We start from the raw sequence: 20,112 nt of genomic DNA on the forward strand, positions 1-20,112 counted from the left end.
GTTGTCCTGTGAATACTTATGAGAAAAGACAAAAGAGAAGAGAAAAGAAAAGAGAAGAAGAGAAAAGAAAGAAAAGAAAAGAAAAGAAAAGACAAGACAAGAAAAGAAAAGAAAAGAAAAGAAAAGAAAAGAAAAGAAAAGAAAAGAAAAGAAAAGAAAAGAAAAGAAAAGAAAAGAAAAGAAAAGAAAAGAAAAGAAAGAAAAAGAAAAAAGTATACAGCCCATCTGAGCACCTGAGGACTATCCTCAGAGGCAAAACCCACATTGTTTAACGTGTTGTGTTATTTTAGGCCATACCTATGACATTTAAGAGGCACATTTTAAGACTAACCTCTGTGGCAAGTCTTCCGTGCTGTAGCATGGAGTCCTCTGCCCAAGGAGAGCACTGTCAGAAGGACACCCACTGCAATCTGGCCAAATCCAGGTATGTGCTAGGAACCCCCCCCTGCACTTTGTGTATATTTTGGGGTCTGATGGGAGCCCTTCATAGGAATGTTGGCATGATGGTAAATGGGAGAAGGCAGATTTGTGAATAAAGCAATATTTACAGTGTCAATGATACTGTTGCTCACCTTAGTTTTGGAGCTGAGTCTGGTTTTCTCCTTCCTCCCCTCATTTCTCATTTTGTTGGTTACTGCAGGAATGTCAATCATGATTCTGTGTATGCATGACATCAAGGTGTTGCCATGGCAATAATAGTGTCAAATTATTCACTGTGACTTTAGTGTCGATCTCAAGGGGAGGAGTAACAGGAGCTGTAGGGTGGACAGGCAGCTTTCAGTGGCCAAATAAAGTCAAGTCGGGGTTTTCCAAAAGTCTTAAATTGTAGTGTCTTGCATTTGTGCTTGGGGAAATAATTGCATTTGCAGTTTTGCAGGCCTTGCTGTCTCATCTCCTGACTGCATTCCCAGATTACATAGTTTGACATTTCTACAGATTTATTTGCACTGGCAAATAATTGCAGGCACTAAAAAAATGCATCCACAGGAATAGAAAACAGGTTGAAGTCCTTTTAAAAACAAGGCCTTTGATAAACTGTTGTAGGAAAAAGGGCATGTGTTTGGAAAAGTATGAAGTACAGGATGTTTTATGTGTGAGGATGGCATATGTTAAAGTTTACTCTTCTATGAAACTCCTCTTCAAGGTGTTAACAATTTACCATAATTAGATGTGCTCATGAAAGAAGGCAGATGTTCTCTTTGGGCCGTGTCTGTGTTATGTTAGTAAAGAATAAGGTCTTTTTCTGGCTTTGTCATCCTGTCTTCTTCCTGACATAGTGTAGACAGGATTTCTAATATTAACTCCTGTAAATTGCAAAGGGTGATAAGGAAGTGGGAGGGAGATATTTTAATAGAAAATGACCTTTAGTTCTGCCTAGTGAATAGATTCAAAAGTTAATTGAGCTAACCACATTACTGCAGTAATTTGTTTGTGGATGCATTACCATTATGAGATTAAGTCTGTAACATTAGTACATTTGAGAATGGTCACAGGACAGACTGTAAGGGAGCTTACAACATCGAGGAGTGGGTGTACAGCTTGCACATCTTGCTCAGTTGAAACCCTGAGAAAACCATCTGCAAAGCCTCCTGTATTTTATCAAAATAATTTGTTAATGCTATTGAAATTCCTTGGGAAAGTTTAATATTACTAATGCAGAATACTGCTGCCTTTCTCAAAAAAACCCTCTTTTTTCTCTTCTTATGGGCCTCCTTGGAAGCATGAGTGCAACCCTGGTGAGTTATTGCATGGGCCAGATAGTTTAATGCATGTCTTTGAGAACTCTGCCATCAAAAACAGCGAAAAATGGCGTAGAGCCCAGCTGAACATGGTTGGAAAGTACAATTGCCATTTATTGCTGGCAAACAGCTGGAAGAACAGCAAAACAAAACTGCAGCCCATCATGACTGTAGGTACGTGGCCATGACTGTAGATATATGGCCTGCCTTTCAAAGCTGCACTGATGTTTCGGTCACGTTCTCTCTGTTAATGAGTATCTGTAACACTGCATTTATCTGTTCTGGGTATTTTGAGAAGGGAAGGGTTTGGCCAGACAAGGAAGATTTCCAGATTAGCAGTGTTGGCTAAACATAGGATATTCTTGAGTAATTCAAACCTTTGAACTTGGGTTGTTGAGACTTAAAGTGAATTTGGCTATTGCATGTCCTGGCTTGCAAGACTGTTTTCAAGATATTTCCTAATTCTGTTTGCTGTGCCTGACTGTTTCTACATCTTTCTCTCCCAAGTCCTCAGTCTAGCTAATAATAAGCATTGTGAGGAATCTGTCAGGAATGCAAACGCAGAAAAAAACCTCATCTATTTCGTATGCTGCTGTTGTGCCACTCCATCCTAGCCTTCCAGACTCAATTTAAAATTCGACTTAAGCATGGCAGAGGAAGGGTGAGGGTCAGAAATCCACAATGGGGGCTGACTTTGTGAAAGTAGGGTTTTGTGTGTGTGTGTGTGTCTGTATGCGTGTGTGTGTACATGTGAGAGAGGCGCATACTGGATTAATTTGCCTTTAATTCATGTCCCTTTTTAAAAAATAATTTGTAGCATTTCTTCAGTTATTTTCCTATCTGTGCAGAAAGCAGCTATGATTTGATGCACATGGTCATTGTTTCATGCCTCCTTGTAATCTCTTCTAATTTGTATCAGCATCACACTCTCTCTTTTACATCTGCTGATTAATTCTGTTGCATTTATTTGTTTCTCTAAATGACATGTAATTCATTCATATCCTAGGCTACTTCTTGCCAGTGATTTTCTCTCTTAGATTTGTAAAGCTATTTTAATATTTTTCTGTCCTTAGGAGTAGTATTATCTTTTGTAATTTACACTTTAATCAATTTTAAAAATTGAGACTGGAAGCACGAGTTGGGATTACACAAAAGCAAACTAAAGAACATGGCTTTGATTTCTATTCTGTGTGCTGTGCACTCTTCCTGGGCACTTACAGGAACTGGCCAGAATACTCTCAATGAGATGGAGAAAAGCATCAAGCCCAGGATCTTTGGAAGAAAAAAATTAGGGGAAGTTGTGCAGGCATTTAAGCCCATGGTGTTCCATCTACCGTGAAAAAAACCAAAATTCCTTAGATGTATCACTCTGCCTGACTGATGGTTTCACAGCTCAAACTGACATGACTGTGGTTTAAAGGCAGATGGATGGAAGAGGAAGCTGCTTGCACCATTCCAGAGAATGCCAGGACCCACTTCCCTTGCAAACAGGCTCCCAAAATTCTGTTTTCAGATGCACATCTTATAGCAGCTGAGATCTGGAATGGGCTTATATTCACAAATTGAGCTCTCAGTGCAGTGGCTGCAGTGACGTCTGTCAGGGAGGGAGAGATGACGGTCACAGGTGATAACAGCTTCAGGTATCTGATTTTAATCTGCTTGTTTATTGGAGTAATCCTTGTCTTAGAAAAAAAATAAGGAAAGAAACGAAGAGTGAGGGATATATGTAAAATGTGAGTAAAAAGGTTCTCCGATTCCCTTACACTCTCGTCAGTGTTACAGCCACTGGGATTTGGTAGCCTCTTCTTCTTTTTGCCCGAGAGGCATAAAAAGGAATAAACTAGGTAGCACGAAACTCAGCACTCTCCTACAGAGTCACTCTATTGTGCAGCGCACAAGATGTGAATTAACAAGGTGACAAAGAGAACAACGTTACTGTCCCTCTGTTATTTCCTCTCTGGGTTTCCCTGGGGTGTGTTTAGATTGTCAGTCCTTGGGACAAGGAGCTGTGTTTATATTTTGTCTGTATAACAGACTAGTATTGTTGGCAATAAAAGCTAGTGAATATTTGGCAGAGGGGGAGTTGATGTGAAAAGAGTTTTTTAAAATTGGTTTATATGGACTTTTGCAGTAGGTGCATGATGCATTCCTAGTCATAATAAGTACAGACCATATTGCAGGGCTCTTTGCTGCAGTTAAAACGAGTTCCTCAGGTCTCTTCATTTATCTAAGACACCACGTCTTTAAAGCTTTCAGAGAAAGTGAGAGAAATTTCTTGTGGAAATAGGAGACACAATCCCAAAGTCACTATTTGAAGATTGCAAACGATCTAGAGGGATTTTAAGAGATTTTCAGAAGCTGCAGCCTTCTTCCAGGAGCCCAGAACAGTTATCACCTGTGTTCAGAAAGCTGGAGAAGACATTCACTTTCACTGCTCCACCAATGTAATTCTTATTCCGACTTAGAATAAACTGAAGTCTGAGACCCCCTTCTGGGTACCCATTAAATTTTATATCTTCCTTTGGAGCAAAGGCAAAGCTTTGTAATAGTTCAACTGTAGCCAAGCTATTAAAAGCCAGTAGGTTCTTAGGAGCAGGAATGTCTTTGCCTAAAACTTTGCATCTGATGATGGTGGTGTTTTTTTTACTTCATCCTACCAACCATGTGTTGTTTCCTGCTGGTGGCACACGTTTTCCTCAGTGTGTGCTACATTCAGGCTGTGCTCTGTGGTCCAGCCTAAACTGCAAGAACCATTTTAAGAAGTGTTTATAAATAATATTAGTGATAATTTATTACGCCATGATCAGTTTTTTTTTCTGGGCTGTCAGCTATAAAGGAAGGCAAATTTACACCAGAGGAACCCCTTTTGAATTTGCTTGCAGTTTAAGGCTGAGATGTCTTTTCTCACTTTGGCTTCTGAAACTCACTGAAGTTAATATAATCCACTGCAGCATAACAGGGACTGGAAATGGGCATGTCTTGTTTTAGTGCCTAGTTGATGATTTGCAAAAGTCTATTTTATAGTCTGGACTGAGATAATTCTAATTTTCTACATATTGTTCCTCACTTCGAGAACTGAATAAAATAGTATTAAAAATTGAAACCACTAAATTATGCAACCTGTTGCTAGTCAAAAGCTCAGTCAATACTCTAGCCAGCAAAGTAGAAATAATTTGTCTTTGCACATCTCATTTCTTTTTTACAAAATAATACACAGAATTTTTTATGAATAGCAGTATACAGAATTTAACAATTGTTCATTCCTTTTTTACAGTCAGTTTGCATGAATAATTTTCTCATCTTTATGCAGAAATTTTCTGCATTTTTGTTGACTAAAATATTACTAATCTAATTTCCTATTAAAAAACTCATTTCCAGCATTGCAGAGCTGAAAGGTGCTACCAAGCATTTAGTCTTCAATTTACATACAACAAACCCTGTAATCTGATGGGGGATTTCACACAAGGATGGCTGCATGCAATTACGTGGGCAAAGAAAAAATTTCGTCCAAGGATCAGAATGCTCTACAACAATTTCATCTGCTGGTCTCCCATTAAGAGTTCTATTGTTAAATTGCTTATTGATGTGGACTTAAGAGTAGAAAAATCTACACAGTGTTGCCATACCAGATTTTCAATGCTGTTTGCATTTTCCTTTTCTTTTTCCTTTTTAATTATAATTTGCATTTGTTAGAAAGGGACAAAGTAAACAGATTGGAATAATTCATTTGAGTTAACACTCATTGACAAGAAAACATTAAGCATTCTCCAGATGAAGCATCAGTCATGAAAGACAGAAGGATAATCCTAACATTACAACTCAAGTAAATTAGTTTTTGGATATATATTCCAGCATTGCATGAAGCTGTACCAATTCTTAATACTGTCATAATAATATGCACTTTTAAATGCTGCCAGAAATCATGATTACAACAGAGAGAGGATTTGCTGTTTGTGTTTATTAATGTGGGAATATTGGAAGAGTATTTGATATTAAATGTCACAGTCTACAGTGATTGGAGCTAAACTGTAAAACTGATTGGGAAGGTTTGGGCAGATAAATACAAACGGCAAACACACTGCCATGGTGGAAGTACATCCTGATTTTGTGCCTCTGGCATTGCAGAACTAATGCAACCTTGTGAACCTGGTGCCACTCCTTTGGAAAGGTGGTGAGAGGAAGCGGAGGGTGAGGACCAAGGTAAGCATGAGCCTGAAGCACGTTTGCTCCTTTTGAGTACGAGGGAGCCATTTGTACCTTGGCTGGCCCACTTTATTTCCCAACTCAGCTGTGTTTGTCCATAGGTGGGCAATTGGGTTGTGTTTTTTCTTAATTTTTTAGGGGTGGATACAAAATTCTGCACCACCGCTCTGTGCCAACAGCACCATCACAGATGCTTCTCAGAAGCTTTGATTCAAAAGCTGGCAACATTTCCTCCAAACAGGATGGAGGCAAAGCAGGGCCAGGAACTGCCTTGTCCTCTCTGTGTGTTAGGGATTCATTACCACAGGATAAACCATTGCAGTAATGTTACTTTACTTAGCTGTTACATTTCTCTTGAATTAACAGGTGTGCTGTGAATTTCACAGTAGTGTCCTCTGCTGCACAAAGTTTAAGATGCAGGACTCAGGCTGGGAAGGGGCATGTGGAAACCTGACTTGTAGCTCTGAAGATGTAAAAAAATAAAAAGCAACAACAACCAAAAAAACCCCAAAACGTTACAGAGCAGCTGATTTTTCTCCCGGTGTCACCATGAGTGTTGTCCCAGTGCACACTAAACCATAAATGAAATGTGGTTAAGAGTTAATCTCCCTTTAAATGCTATGTATATTTATTAAATGGTGAGTAATTTGCAATATTATGATATTTGGTGGGTGATATTCGGATCCAGCTGATACAGTTTCAGCAAAAAGCTGAGAGAACAGCAGCAGCCCTTCTATTGTCTTGAGCTGGCGTTGTGAGGCAGCAATGAAAGCAGTAGAGCTGGCAATGCAGTAACCTAATACAGAACACAGGCTTCTTCTCTTGTTAAACACCTCCTCCTAAAAATGCTGGCAAGTACACATTGTTTCCTTATCGTTTTTTCCTCTTGAGAGATTTCAATTCCATTTACCCCACGGGCCCAAATCCTTCCTGAACACACGAGTTAGACAGTAAGGAGGATTACCAGAAATAGCTCAGACAATGACCAAAAGCCATCTTCTGTGCCTTTTCTTTCCAGCCAGCCACCCAACTTTCATTATCAAAGGGATGAATACCATATCTGACTGCATAATCGAATCCAGTGACCTGTCAGAGCAGGCACTCTCTTGCTGTTTCCCTTTGACTAGGCTTCAGGTCTGGCACCCTTTTAACCCAGATTTCCTGACACATTGTAACTTGTAGACATTTAAGGATACAACCGCCGAGCTAATACGTTTTAGATTGTCCCCTTATAGTATGTATGGTATATTTACTGTCATGATTTCTAGTAAAATTGGAGCACTCTGATGCCAAAGAAATAGCCTTTAATTTAAAGAGCATCAGCAAAGAAGAGTGAAAGCATATTGAATAATAGAAATCTCTGCCCAGTTTTTCTAGCAATTTTTCTGCCTGTGATATTTGCCAGCACATTCCTAATGAATGTCTTAAGGTAAAAATGACTGCTCATTTGGATCTTGAATGTCATTCAACATATGGAAAAAAACACTGACTTTTCTTTAAATATAGTCCCATGTAATCACCATTGAAAAAAACTTTAATTTTTGTTCTTTTCCCCTTCCAAATACATTACAATGCACTTAGTGGATTAACACTCAGCAGAGTTCAGAGAAAGTCATATGAGGTGCCAAAAGGGCACATTCTTCTGTTGCAAAGCCTAAACCTAAACTGTTCCTTAGAGCCAACTCTAAATTTTGTAAAGAACGAGGGAGAGATTATTTTTAAATGCTTTTCCATACAATATGTTTGCCTTTTCCCCTCTCAGCTGAGTTAAAAAAGCAGCACAGCCCAACACAGACAAAATACGTTTTTTGTGGATTGGTAAGGGGAAACAGAAGGGCTGGTTTCACACCTCCAGGATAACTGTGCTACAAAAAGAGGTCCCAGAGCAGGTGCCCTGGCAGACCCCACATATCTCTGTGGTTTATTTGTCTCTGGGCTTAGAAAGCAGAGAAATTTCTATGAGAAAAAACCTCTCAAGGTTTTTCCAGAAGGTTACAGTGTAGAACTTCTCCATAGTCACTCCAGATTTCTAGGTGTTTTACTGCGTAGTAAGTACTGAGCTGACTTATTTTAACAAGAGATTTTCTGCTCTTTTAGAGAAGACATCTCAGGAAAAAAAAAAATCTGAGATTCCTTTATAATTTTTTTTCCTTTTCTTTCACAGAGGTGTGAAGTTGATTACCTACCCAACCATTTTGCCTGAGAAGGATAAAAAGTGATACCTTTTGCAGCAGACATTCCGAGGCTCCAAAATTGAGAGATGCCATTTGTTCCATTTATTAGCAAAATGTGAAAATTACAGAAGTCAGCCTGTGAGAGAGGTACCAAACCCAGCAGCAAGCAGCAGACAGTCCCATGTATGCTGTTAACACTAGACCTAGATCTAGCTAATAACTTAGCCAACTGTGTCTTGGCATCAGGCCCTGGAGACTTTAGTTACTTTTTTTATTTTTGAATTGAGTGAAAATTCAAATTTTTAGTACTGATAGCTTTCTAATTGGCTGATTCTTTTAGTATTTTCAGATTAGGCCGTGCTTCTTGGCAAGCAGACTTTTACAGACAAGCTCGTCACAGCCAGAGTTGCATCCCCACTTAATGTGCAGAAGTAATATTTCTTAGACATCTATTTTGTGTGGCAAAGAAGCATCATAAGCTAGTAGAAGTTATTAATTTTTAATATTTTATTTCAAATTTTAGGGTGTGCAGTTGCTGGATAATGAAAAATACTTGGAAGCAGGCATTTTGGGGAAAATGTACATGAATCAGAAGGATGCTTATTTTGTATTTTCACTTCCTATGATCTTCAGAAAATGCTGACTGCAGCCAGCAATGTTGGCAACAGTCCTTTTTCACAGAACCCTTGAAGTATTGCAATACTTCATTGCCTGCAACAGCCAGCCAGGCTTTTAATAAATTAGTCCTGAAGGTAGAGATAGATTCTGGAGAGATTCTGAGGTCAGAAGAGACTGCCATAATAATCTAGTTTATTACCTAACTTCCTTTTTAACACCGACTGTAGAATGCCGTTCAATACTTCCTGCATCAAAGCCAGTTTGTGGCTGAAATCAAGAAAATCTTTCAGAAAGACATCCAGTTTATATTTAAGATGATAAGGGGCAGAGAATTTACCACATCCTTTGGCAATATCCTTAGTTTTTAATTGCTTGTACTGATAAAAATTTATGTTATCGTCAGTCTGAAGTCTGCTATCTTCATCTTTAATGATCTTGCTGTGCCTTTTTGTTTGCTCAGTTAAAGGCAATATTACACAGACATAATTTTACACACTGAACATGACTCAATAAGACCTGGGTTCCAAATGAGAAACATTAGTCTTGAGTCCCAGAAATTCTGATCATGGAAAAAGGAGCACCCAGATGGTACAAGAGGGGAGAGAGAGAGAGGAAGAGCAAAGCCCAGGATGGTGTTACATGCTGAACTTCCATTTGCAAACTGGACACAGTCAAAAATAGAGAGCAGTTTTTAAAATCTGGCCTGTAAATACCACAACTAGGATACCCTTTCAAGATAATGGCTGCTGCCAGGTGAACATTCTCTTGATGCTTCACTATCTTCTTTTTAATGGGTTGGGGATTTTTTTTAATGTTTCTGTAACTAAAACCAGGTTTGTGTAACAAAGAGATGGTTTGTAGGCTTCTAGTCAGTACTATGACCTAGAGATAATTCTTAATGTTTTCTCTGTTTGGTGTAAAATCATGATGCATTGTCACCTTGAACCTAGCATCCTCACATAAAGGGCTTTAATCTTATTTTCCCCGTTGAACAGAGGCATTCTCATATCCTTTTGTAGTTAAATCATAGGATCTGACTGAAGCTGTTTTCAAAGAAAGCAATGTATCTGGTAACTGAAAATCTAAATTTGATTTGAAAACCAAATATAATTATTTTGTATTCTAATAATTTTTGGGGGTTTTTTTTGTACTGAGGACAAAAAGGAGAACAAGAACTTCAACTTGAAGATGAAAGTCAAGATAAATTCCTAAACCAGAGCCAGTACTCCAAATCCATTTTTTCCTTTTCTTTGCAGCCAAGTTTTTCTCTAAACTAAAAGGAATATTTGCCATTGCTATGATAAAACTGTGAGTAGCAGAGTTCAGTCATGCCAGAGAGAATATGATACTTTACATGAGCATGTCAAGGTAATGTCAATTAAAAAAAAAAAAAAAAAGAAAGGGGGAAAAAAGAGGCACAGAGTGACTTTTTAAATCTTTCACACAGATCTTATCTATTCATAACCCAAATCAAAGCAACTCTGATTGCTCTATCAAGTGTAATATATAATTAAGGCAATTCAGTCCTAAGGTTTGGGGTTATCGCAGTTCTTTTGATTTGAGTCGCTGATTGTCTTAGTGAAAGAACTGGTGGGGAGTTTTTTGACAGAGAGGTTTTCATCATAAAGAAAAAACCCCATCTGTCAAAAGGAAAACTTTACAGTGAGGATAAAGCCTGCAGAATAATCAATAGCCCAGGACTTGCAGTGCTTCCAAGAGCTTGGTAGTGCAAGTCCCTGCTCTCAGCTGGAGCAGTGCCTGAACCCTGGAGCTGCTGTCTGGCCAAGACTGGCCCAACACTCTCTCCTCTGGCCTCCATTTAAATTGTATTGCAACAAACACACAACTTCTGGGCTGCATATTCAGCCCCTCAGTCTCTCTGGCTGGCTTTGGTTTGGCCCTGGGACAGGGGTGAGGAAGGTTTGAAATGTTACGAAAGCACTCTCTGACACAGCTCATGTAAGCCCCGAGATCCCTGTGAACTCGCCTGCCCCGAAGCTTGACCTCTGCAAGTCTCTTTGAATGTTCATTATACCAGAGGCCCAGAGCACACATGAATTCCTGCCTTTCCCTAGCACCTGTGAGACAGGAGGAGCTGGGCATATGCTCAGGCTTTCTGTGCTCATTCCCACCGTCATGAGTCGGGCTGTGAGCTGCACACAGATTTTCCTGCCCTTTATTGGTGAGGTGCAGACATTTTGAGGAAAGGATCGTGCTTGCCTGCTGCATCTACAGTGTGCTTAAAGCTACATGTTAGCACGATGCAGCTAGGCTGAAAGGTGTTAGTGGCTGCCAACAGGGATGTTCTGGCTCCAAAGAAAATAACAATCCTCGTTAAAAATAATGGGTATGCCAAGCAATTGGCCAGGCTACATGAACAAAGCAATCAAGCCCCTTTATGAGGTAAAAGCAGCTGGTGGCTGAGGAAATACCAGCGGCACTTGGATGCAGCTTTACGACACAGGAGCTTTGCAGCAAGGAGCTGATGGGGTTCGTTCCTTCCTGCCCTCCTCCCTCCCTCCTTCCAGCCCCTTCCCAAGGCTGCTGCCCAAGCACTGGCTCTGCTGTGAGCTCAGCTGGCCCCAAATGGGGTAAACAAAGCAGGGTCAGAGAGGTCTGGGGGGGGGACAGGGGCTCCCAGAGCTGTGGCTGCTACCAAGAACCCATTGATGGAAATAACATTGAATCTCCAGACTTATACTACATGGATTTCTTTATTTCTTTTACATTTCTGGTGGTTCAGTATGATTTTTTTTTTAATATATTGAATGGAAAGGAATAAAATAACACAATTTCTCTATTATCTTTAGTAAAAGAATTTAGTGCTTCAGAATACATTTTACTGAATGTAAGACTGAGAAAAAGGAAATCATAAATTCCTATCCCAGCCATGCTGTTTGCTAGGAGGTGTGTCTCTATCAAGTGCACTTCATTCCAGGTGGGATTTACATCCTCTAACTTGAGTTAGTCAAAAGTGTATGGGGTAAGTTACTCATCAAAATGTTTTTCTGAGTCAGCTGAGGGAGAACTGCCTACACAAAGAACTTCTGCCTGCCCTAAAAAAGGGTTCAAATCTGGTCACTAAGACTGGCCTAGCTTTAAGAAAAGTACTGAAGTTAGGTGTGATGAATTCCAGCCTTTTAATCTCAAAATCTTGTCCTACTTAAATTTAAACCAAGATTCCTTCATATTTCCGTGGAATGAGAGTATGTCCTTTACATGTCTCTTTAAGAGAATTTCTCATATTTCAGGAGGAAAGCACACTAAAGTCCCTGAGACTTTATGTCCCCAATCGGAATTAATATCTTTCTGTGTGTCCCATGTTACACTAACAAGGGTTACTCTGGTTAGTGCTATGTGGGAGAAAAAAACTGGTCTCCTTGGTTTTTGGTAAATTCCTGATCTTTATCTACCTCACAACTCTGGTACTTTGGAAATGTAATTAATGTTTGTTAAATGCTTCCTAGGTGGAACATATGAAAATCTCTCTGTTTTTAATAGACAACATTTAAAAGAGTATTGAAAGCTTACTCCTAATCATATTTGTTACTGATGTATTATGGAGGAGATAGAAAACCAACATAAATAATTACCAGCCTGATAAACAATGCAGTCCCAGTCACAGAAATTGCCCAATACCAGCAGGAAACCATGTTTAAAAATAAATTAAATAAAGTCTTTTGTTCCAAAAAGTTATATTGAATTGCCCACTGTCTGCTTTAACCTCCCAACAGAGTGGAAATTTAGCGTCTGAAAATCTCTCCTTAACTCATCTCATTGTGTCCTGTAAATGGAAAAACCTATTTGCATCTAATACAACAAGGCATGCCAATAGAAATCTCATCTCTATTGGCAAGTTGTGTAATTCCTTATAGCTATATAGTAGATCCAGATGCTTTGGCAAGGGATATTTTCCTTCAGGAGTACTGCTGAAGGGATCCTGTATTGATTGCCTTTGCAATTATAGATCAGACCATGGCAATCACTAAGGACAGGGAAACATTTTAATTCTGCATTGTGTAGGCTCATTCTTATCTTTAAGAACAAACAAAATATCCATCTATGTGTCTGTATAATTTTAAGTGTATCATTTTAAAAAAAGGCATTCAATGGGCTATTAAGGAAGCTAGCAGTGTGTCCTGCAGACATTCCCAGTCTTCACACAAGACATTCAACAATTAAAATTATTCAAGGAAGATCCAGCTCAAAATTCCAATAAATAACTGCAGATCAAGACACTGATTGTAATTAGACTCATCCCCCAGCCCTCACTAATAAAACTTTGACTACCTAGGTTAATCAACAGGCTGGCTGCCCCTTTGGAGCAGACCAAGAAATCTGCCAGGTCACTGGTGGCTGTTGCTCCACTGCATACACAGTTGCCTTTGTGTTTGGAGCTTGTGGCTAGACACAAGTCAGACTAATTTGTCTTAATTCAGTTCAGTTAGAGGGGGGCAGGTTGTAGATGAGCTTATATTTAACATTCAGCAAATCAATTTATCATGAGCTTGTGGCTTTACAGTCACATCTTAAACTGACATAAGTAGGTGGCCCACGCTGTGGCTTCTTCTGGCACACACAGATCCAATTCAGCATAATAGCATCAAGTCTCATTTGAAGATATTTTTAATAATCTCTTAAGTTTTAAGTGGTAATTATGATATTTAGTATTCTTTTAACCTAGATCTCTAGATTTCAGCAGACAAATCGAAGAGAGTTTGTCATCAAGATGCTTGAGAACTGGTATTTAATCTTACCTCAACAGAAATGCTCAAGGAAACAAGGAGGTCTGTGGGCATTTCCTACCTATTCCATCCTCATTTTATTCTACTTCATTGATGATTTTTCCATTATGTAAATGCACTCATTGATGGCAATGAGTTTAATGCACACAAGTTCTTTAACTTTGCCTGGTGCTTTTCCTTTTCAGTGGTATAATTAGCATAACATGTTTAAAAGCTATCAGCCTGACTCTTTCAAGCTGCTTACCTTGGAGTATGCCACACAGGGCAGTTTTGCTCTAATTTGCAGCCTCTGTAGAAAAAGAAAGCCCCAGCTGAGGACAGATTCCCAGCCTCAAGAGAATGTAGCCATGGAAAAAAATGATAGGATGGAAAAAACCAGGGAGTGTTACCTTCTTTACTTAGACTGTCTGAGAAAATAAAAGTTTTACTGCTTTAAGTCTTGCCCACGTAGCATGAAATATGAGGTCTTTCCTTTAGATGCTTTACATATACAAAAAGAAGTAATAATGTTATAGAATTTTCTGTGGGCAACTTTCTTATTTTGAGAAACCTTGAGTTCTGCTGTATCTTTTAGAAAGTGACAAGTTTGCTATAGGGAAAATATCGAATTCTACAAATAATCACAGAGTGTGCTGAATACAGGTTATTGGCTTGATCTTTCATATTTAATTGATGTTTGCTATGAAAATAAAGTTCAGCCAAGCAGAAGAGGAAAAAAAGTACGTTGTGCCACATTAATTTTAGTTGTACAAGCACATAAATGGCCATGTGATCATTCCATAGGTTAATTTCATACCCCTGAGAAAGGCTCAGTCTGTTTTTTTTCCCTTGTTAAAATTTCACATTAATAAATAAAATTGACTGTTCATGCTTTGCTGGACAGTCAAAACTCAATGATAAGAAGCTACTACTGCTTGTCTTGACCACTCTGCCTTCATTTTCCCCAGGACACCTTCTAGGTAAGATGAAATACTGTGCCCCTGTGGCTTGAACCCCTTCTAAAATATGATAGAGAGGAATGCTTTTCAAATGGAAAGATGATTTTGTGGCTGTGTTCCAGAAAAAAAAAAATTGCAAACAGTAGCACAGAATCACAAAAGAGCAGGGCCAACATCATTTGACACAAATGGAAGTCTTTCAGTTCGCATCAATAGGCTTTAATCAGACAAGTTTTTCCTTATTTCCTAGTTTTGTTTAGAAACATCTTTTAGACTTAGAGTGATAACTAAACCCTTCTCTTCCTCCCCCTCCATATTTATGATCCAGGCTTTTGTAATAGTATCATTTTCCTGCAATGCCTGCAGAATACCAATGAAATATTTCTTCCCATAGTGACACATACAACCATCCTCGAGTGGGAGGCAGTTTTTACAATATCCTACTAGACTCCCTCTTCTGCTTACTAGGTTCCTTCATCTGTGTCTCATGGCTTATTACCAAATGCAGTGAGAACACATGGAACACCTACACCTCACTAGAAAGACAAACTGAATGACTTAAAACATGCAGCCTTTCAATGACTGACTCACAAATTATCACTTGGTGAAAAGGGACTTTATTGCACCTACACTCTTGTGCCAAATTCCGGTCGACAAAGTGACACAGTAGATAAGTTTAGATGAGGGTGTTTACTGGTGGGTAAGGCAATAAAAAACTCATGGCCCAAATGTTTTGAACTCCTGGACTTCTTGCCAGCTTCATTTTCTCTTTAAAAACACAGCAATTATCCAGCAGCCAACCCGACTGTTTATAGATACTCTGTATATGGGATTCTGTAATGCCTGTTTGTTTTTAAGCATTGCTGAGGGTGTTACTCTGGTAGCAGTCGGGGTTTCTGGAAATAATCAGTGAATCCCAAGTCAGAACAAAGGTGCTAATGTGGTACCAAGTTCCTGAGTAAATAAACAATTGCTAAACAAAATCTTTTCAACAGCATTGCATGTCTGTGTCAACATTGTGTTTCCTCCATGAGTCATCTGGTCAGCAGCACTCCAGCTACATGGGAGAAGTCACCCACTTCCTACAGCTCCCTGCAGAAGACTGAAGTTTTGTGTCAGAATATAACACTCAGGATTTCCTGTGAACCCCAGGAGTTGCATTTTTTGGCAGGATTAGAGAAAAAAAGTTAGGTTAGAAAACCCTGATGGGCATATTTGAGGGGAAGAAAAGACATGAAACAAATGCTGTTTGTGCCAGCCTCAATGTCCACTAGCTAGTCAGACATAGAAACATATTTGATGTTTATCATTCAAACATAGAGATACAGAATTTTAATACATGGGAAAGATGCCTCAGATATTTCTTATTCTCCACATTTATAGGAAATTACTAATAAATGGGAGGGAAAGACATCCTCACAGGCACTTATTTGTTTATTTATAATATCCAGCACTTCAGTAAAAACCACAGATCTTTTTTGTGTTCATAACTGTACCCAGAAACAGGAGTTACCTAGTTTCTAGTTCAGATGTAGCGGAGTAGCCATTCTCTTGAGATGTTTTTTATTAAATGTGGGAAACCTCACAGAGCTCCTTGATTTCATATGATTGTTGATAATTAAGAGATGTAGAAAGCATACGATCATTTCATCTGAGAGGATTTTTGCCAAAGCAGTTTGAAAGAGCTTGCAAAAATTTTGCAATCTGTGTGTTGGTCCTGATTCAGCTTGAACCCAGACTTCAGGGCCTGCTTTTGAATGTCCTCTCAACTCATTATGTCTTCCTATCTCTTGTTAAGATGCTTTCCCGAGTCCAAGCAGAGATATTCAGCCTTTTTCTAATAGAAATGCAGTAAATTTCTCCTCTGTCATCATAATGCAAGATTCTTGAAAGAATCACTTCACAAATTTCAGACTAATAAGTTATTATTTTTCACTGATATAACACATAGGTGGATAATGTTCCATCACCAGTGACTATAATCACCTTCAGCCCCAATTCAGCATCCCAGGTTCTGGCTTGGTTAAGTATTTGTCACTTCTATTTCATCCTCTCCTGACAGAGATAACTTTGTTTTAAGTCAAACTCTCATACTCTAGAGATCAGGAAGGACAGGAAAATGTCAGGTAATAATCCCTCCTCAATCTTGTGAGTAGGTAACACTGCTAATATGCAGACCCATTAGCATGTTGGCATGAATTTAGCTTAATCATTTGCAGCAGTTCAAGCTTTATAAAGATACCTTAAAGCTGATTTGGATAAGCTTCTCCCATCTTTACATGGTTCCTCTGCTTTCAGTACTTAATAAAAGGCACGTTTAATCTTGCAAATTCTCCTGAACCTTTGTAACTTTATTTTAAATGTATTTCATCAGTCATTTGAGTACTTCAAAAAAGCAAATATAATTTTTTCCCAATGAAACAACCTTTTGAAAAGTAATCTAGTTCAAAACAGTGTGTCTAGGTGGTTATTGCCATCTCTGGATGTTGGAGACTGTCATACTAACATCATTAGTCATGCAAATAAACAGGAAAAACTGCCACATAAAACAGATATTCAAAAGCTAAATAACACTCGAAAATACTGATAAGACATTACTAATAAATGGCTTTATGTTCTCTTATTTCCATCTCTCTTTGTCTTTAGAAGGATAATATCTGGTACCTCATTCTCTCTCTCTCCAAGCTGAAGCATCAAGAACATTCACCTCAAGAGTTAAAACTTAGAGAGAGGGAAGAAGCATTATCTTTTCAACATGTTTATGGAACATGTTAAACATTCAGCAAGTTTAAAGAAAATTATCTTTGACACATTTGTACTGTGAAGGGGCTAAATGTAAGGTTTCCAAAGCCTTTGTCCTGTTGAAGATGAAATTGAGTTTCTATCTATATCTTCTATTAGACAATCCCATTTTTTACTGTAGCAGGATGGGATTATTGGTGTACTATACCCATCCACCCACCCAGCTATCTTCTCTGATTTCTTTTATCCTTTGAATCGTTGTTTTTTTGTTGTCTAGCATAACTCAGATGCAATATTGAGCCCTAGTTCACTTTCTTGTTACTTAAATGTACTTGCTTGAGACGTGTGACACCTGCCGTGTCTGTACCTTCAATAATGATGACTAAACGTGGCCAAGGAGCAGTTTTGTGGCTGATGAGTCAATTTATCTGCAGGAGTAAATGACATACCCTTGTTCATGAGTAAGTCTTTGTAAATAGTCAGTGAGCACTTCAGAGGTGAAGAAATTTTTTGGCTTGACGACTGCAATTTTGTGTACAGTATCCAGCTCCTCTGTGATATGGCTGCAAACATTGTGTAGTTTCTGTGCTTATTCACCCAGAATCTGCTTGTATTTCTGAAAACTTTTGATCTCAATAAGATCTCTCTTGAAACTCTTGATCTTCTCTCTTCACTTTCTCTCATTGTGTTTGTAGCGTGCCTCCAACTGCAACACATTAAAAGCAAGTATTTTACTTTCAAGCTCACAACCCGAGAGCAAAATAATGATTTCTAAGTCGTCTTGGCTGAATTCAAGTTGCTTCCATGAATTCAGGCTAACACAGAATTGATAGGATAATATTTTCTTTGTGGGAATTCAGACTAAGGTCATAATCACCTTTTTCTCAACATCATTTTAAGGTGACATGAGGTTCTGCTCTGAAATTTATTTTCAGTTTGTCATTCCAGAGCTTTATGGCACGGTTAGTTGGTTTCCCACTTTCTTATTGGCTCGAATGGATTTTGCCATGTCATCTGTATTTATGTAGTATCCAACACGGACCAGCAGTTACTGCTCACTATTCATTTCTTTCATCATTTCCCATGCCCTTATTTTTCAGAGTTGTAGCAACACCTATGAGATCCTCTTCAAAATCAACAGAGTTTTAATAAAATAACTCAATAACATATTTACTTTGTCTTTTACATTTCTGTAAAAGGCCAGTTTCCATTTCTCCTGACTACAAGTATTCCAATGTTGTGAAGCACTGGAGCTGCAACAGCTGCTTCTTGAGGTTGCATAGAACTCGGACCTCATAGACAAGACTAATTTTCACTCTGCCTTACACACATCAAATTCTGTAAGCTGGAAGACAAGAAAGGTCTAAATATTCCAGAAGTAAGCTGAAGTGTGCTGTGAGTGACTCACAATGCCCAAAATGCGATTCTTTGCAAAGTATGCCTTAACTTAAAAATCACTTTTCTGGCTATTATTTTGAGTATCTCTGAGGTGTAGTAGAAGGTAGTTCTCTCCCTCCAGACCAGGCAGAAGGCGTGTATCTATCTTAATTGTTAAAAGTCAAAAGTTAGGAATAATTATAAAAGATAAATTTATTTGGTGTTTCAAGCACATCTTTTTCCTTGCAAGAACATATTTTTTTCATCTTCTTACTAGCTTCACAAAGCCATTAGAATTTACTGATGAAAAACTATTTATCAAAGACTAAGTATCTGGAATTCATAAAGCATCTGGTTATAAGGAATCAAATTTAATATCACGGAGATTAAAAGTTTACCAGGAATTGATTCTAGATATTTCTGCTCCTTTTAAAAGAAAAAATCTGAAAGGCCAAATTTTCAACTGATATCCCTTGTTAGTGCCTCATAGAAGGAAGTGGAGATGCAGTCCAAAGAACACCAGCTGAATATCTGGCTTCGAGATCATCAAAACTAGTGTGTATTAACCCCATGTGTTTATTGGCCACACACTTCCCACTAGTATGTGCTGATGTGAATACATTAAATATCCTTTAGGGAAATTAACTATTCTTATTATTGGGAGACATTAATCCTTACAATATAAGCTATTTTCTTGATGGAAGTTGTCATGGCTTAATCACAGCCAGCAACTAAGTACCCTGTTCCCCTGCCCCCAAGGGATGGGGAGGAGAATTGGAAAAAAAGGTAAAAGCCATGAGTTGAGATAAGAACAGTTTAATAATTGAAATGTAATATTAATGATGATAAAATCATAATGTAATGAAAAGGGATTCAGTGAAGAGGAGATGGGGGGAAGAGAGAGAGAGGGAGAGGGAGATAAAACCCAAGGAAGACAAGTGAGGCACAGCTTTTCACTTCTTGCTGATTGATGCCCAGATGGTTCTTGAGCAGCAATTGGCATCTCCTTGCCAACTTGCCACCGTTTATATAGGGAGTATGACCTTCTGTGGTATGGAATATCCTTTTGGATAGTTTGGGTCAGCTTTCCTGGCAACGGGTTTCCAGCTTCTTATGCACCTCTTTGCTGGCAGAACATGAGACACTAAATAGTCCTTGACTTAGTGCAAGCACTGCTCAGTAACTAAACCATCAATGGTTATAAACATCATTCTCATATTAAATCCAATAAATGCAGCACTGTACCAGAAACATAACTCTATCCCAGCTAAATACAAGTCTGAGATACTTGTATTTAAAAACTTTAAATATATAAAGTAAAAAAGAAAGTATTTGGAAAGTAGAAGGTGTAAGAATGTAATGCAGTGTGCTCCAGAGTTTCTCCAGTTGGGAAGTAAAATTGGATTTGGAGAATTGGATTAGTATATTTGTCCTAATGGGGGTGAGGGGTGTTTTATGTATTAGCTTTCAGGTGTGTGTCTGAAAGGAAAGTTGGCTGAAATAACAGTACCAGAAATCTACAGGTGCATTATCATATTCAATATGAGAATAGAAGTAGATGAATCCTCAATGGTTA

The 20,112-nt window shown here is 38.5% G+C and overlaps 1 long non-coding RNA gene across 1 annotated transcript; it reads left to right on the forward strand.

Moving 5' to 3' along the window:
• Positions 1–5,825: 5,825 nt before the first annotated feature.
• On the forward strand, positions 5,826–9,712 carry LOC148225081 (uncharacterized). The gene is made up of 2 exons (XR_015801467.1): positions 5,826–5,939; positions 8,107–9,712. It is a non-coding gene; the product is annotated as an uncharacterized LOC148225081 (long non-coding RNA).
• Positions 9,713–20,112: the final 10,400 nt, after the last annotated feature.

The sequence above is a fragment of the Sturnus vulgaris genome, chromosome 1, assembly GCF_052056855.1.
Source record: "Sturnus vulgaris isolate bStuVul1 chromosome 1, bStuVul1.hap1, whole genome shotgun sequence".
Lineage (NCBI taxonomy): Eukaryota > Metazoa > Chordata > Aves > Passeriformes > Sturnidae > Sturnus > Sturnus vulgaris.